Source organism: Asparagus officinalis, chromosome 1 (genome assembly GCF_001876935.1).
Source record: "Asparagus officinalis chromosome 1, Aspof.V1, whole genome shotgun sequence".
Taxonomy (NCBI): domain Eukaryota; kingdom Viridiplantae; phylum Streptophyta; class Magnoliopsida; order Asparagales; family Asparagaceae; genus Asparagus; species Asparagus officinalis.
In genome coordinates, this window is record NC_033794.1 from 125931155 (window position 1) to 125934071 (window position 2917).

Consider the following 2917-nt stretch of genomic DNA (forward strand, 5'->3'; position numbering starts at 1 on the left):
TCAACCGGACCACCATCCAGACCTGCCGCCCCCTAGTCCTTTTCCCCTGCTCAACTTCTCACCAATTATCAACTGAGTTAACATTTTCTTTTGAGTTGTGTTTTTCAAGGGATACAATTCAAAAATTTTAATATATCAAGAATACGCAATAAATTAATTTTGTTTGTCAAATAATTCTTCAGTTTTACTAAAAATTCAAATATATTAAAGTGCAAAAAGAAATTATGGTTAATGGGTTGTTAGTTATTTTGAGAATCTGAGTAATATAATAATTAGACACTGTAGAAAGTAAAAATTGTGAGAATTGATAGCTAAATATAAGTAAAAATAAAAAAAATTGTTGCTTAATTGGAATAATAGTTTGATATTTGTTATCTTGCTTAACTTGTTTTGTGATGGAAAAAATTTCTCAAGAGAAAGTCGCCAATGAAGCAACCGTCAACTACTCCAAATTTAAAGATTCTTGGGAAGTTAGAACCTAGTACCAAGCGAAGCAACAGAGTGACTTTAAAAGATCTTCTGACGGATCCGGTAGTATTGTTTTATATAATATTATTTTTAGATTAAGTAGATTACTCTTCCACCCTCCCCCCCCCCACACCACACACACACACATTACGTTCAAAAAAATCTAGACCTGCTACTACGCTTACCACATGTACCCCCTTTAAACGACATGCAACTGACTGATAAAAGACTTCGTAAACAAAGATTTCATAACGAAGATCACCAACTGATAAAAGAAAAATTGCCAGTCCAGCCTATACCCTCATCGGGCATTTGCTCAGGCAAAAGAGACAATCCCGCGATACCAGCTTGCAGCACCTCGAAAGACTCGATGCCGCATTTTCTATGAAAAAAAAAATCCGACTTTGAATAGATCGATCTAACAAGGTCGGTCTCAGCTGGCCGATTATTGTGACGGAACTAAGACTCGTGCTACATCATGCACCAACAACATTCAATTTTGATAGGACAGGAATTAAGTAACTGTAATGGCATCATGATCCATACACACCTCGTCGAAAGCGCTAGAATCCGTAGCCAACCGGAGCTAGGGTTTCTACGCCCGAAATCGAAGTTTCGCCCTGGACGCTAACCCTAACCCTAGGCGATCGCGGAGAACTTGAGAGGAGCAAGTGTTAGGGTTTCGGCAAGAGAAGAGAGACGATGTGAGCTGAGGTTTTTGAGCTCGACGTTGCTGTTAGCGTCGCCATTATCGGGGGTTAAGAGCCCGACTGTGTAGGGCTTGTTTGGATCGAGGGGAATGAGGGTGAAGGGAAGTCAGGGAACCATTCACCTCCATTCATCTTCTTTGGGAACACTTAGGAGGTGAAGTTAATTCACCTCCATTCATCTTGGTTCACCCCCTAATAGTATAAAAATTGTTACCCCAAATTGGGGTGTAACCAAGGGGAAGAGAATTATCTTCCCTTCCCTTCCTTTCTCTTCCCTTCCCTTCACTCAGTTTCCCTTAACTTCCCTTCACCCCCTACGAATCCAAACAGACCCTTAGAAAAAAAAAAGAAAAATCGCACTTTGATCCTTTTTATTGGGCTTCAGGGCTTTATGGGCCAGTGGTCTGAGACAGCAAGGACTATTTTAACTATAGTGAGTCTATAGCCTACGAAGACTACCGTGGCCCATGGGCCTAGCTTCTTACATCCACGACAGCAGTGGCGAAGACATGAACTTTTTGTAGGGGCGGCAAAGCAACTGTTATAATATATTACAATAAAAATTTGACAATGTAGAATAAATTCCTGCATATATGCAAATTAGTGTGAACACGGCATATTTGTTTTCTCGTTACAGTAACCCCGGTTTTAACTACTACAGTATTCTTTAAAAAAATTATTTGCTACAGTATCTCATCTCTGCTATAGTATTCTCGTTGCTACGGTATTTTTTCCAAAAACCTCGCAGTGTCCAATCTCATGTTTGCTACAGTAAATATTATCGTAACATTCACTGTAGCATGGATAGAGGAGTAGATAGGTAGAAGATGAACCGGTTCTTAGATAACAGTGATGAATCTCATCTTGTTGGTTTGTATCGAAGCCTCATAAGGCTCATATTAACGAGCACAATCTAGGATCGTGCTGCAAAGAAGAAAGTTTAATTTTTCCAAGTTTGGATCTTTGAACTCTTAGAGCCTGATCAACAACGGGATTTATAAAGTAATTAGCAACGGAATTTTTCGAATTTAGAGTAACATTTTTGTTCACTATGTACGCGTTGCTGGAGAGATACCCTTTTTTTTAAATGTACCAATTGTATTTGGATATCTCGTAAATACAAAATATATATTTCAATCCTTTTTCGATACTTGACAAATTGACAATACGCTAAAAATTATACTATTGAAATTCATTTCAAATAATAAAGGGAATTAAAGAACCGTGGATTATTTGAAAAAACCAAAATATCTATAATATGCGTATACTCCAAAAAATGAACTTGAGTTATATGTATACAATAATACAAATGATCAATGTAGAGACAAGAGATGAGCAACAATGGAATTTCTAAACATATTTCGCGAAAAGCGACGCGATATTCAGATACTCAGAGATATGCGATTTGGGAATAGTGTTGGGATTGATATTTTGTGAATATGGTTAAGTAATCGGGTTTATTTGGGGTTTGCGTATAAAGACGTAGATGAACCAATCATCCAATTGGATTTTTAACTTAACTCATCTGCATCACTTACATAATACTATGCATATATCTAAAAAAAAATTCCAAATTCTAGAGGGGCAAAGGAAAAAAAAGGACCGCCTTCTCTCGTGAAAGATTGAAATATAGATAGACCAAAATGACAATAAGTGTAGTATACAAATCTTGTATAAAGATTTCTATTAAAGGGAATAGACACATATGAAACTAGTTATATTTTAGGGGGGGGGGGGGG

At 37.4% G+C, this 2917-nt stretch overlaps 1 long non-coding RNA gene across 7 annotated transcripts in view; it reads right to left on the minus strand.

Annotated features, from left to right (window-relative positions):
* Positions 1–1307, minus strand: part of LOC109833176 — a 15752-nt gene extending 14445 nt beyond the window's left edge. For 5 of the 7 annotated variants that reach the window (XR_002245201.1, XR_002245155.1, XR_002245164.1 and 2 more), the window contains exon 1: positions 1019–1307. This is a non-coding gene — a long non-coding RNA (uncharacterized LOC109833176). The remainder of the gene's footprint in view (positions 1–1018) is intronic. The other 2 variants (XR_002245188.1, XR_002245198.1) reach the window with 2 other exon arrangements.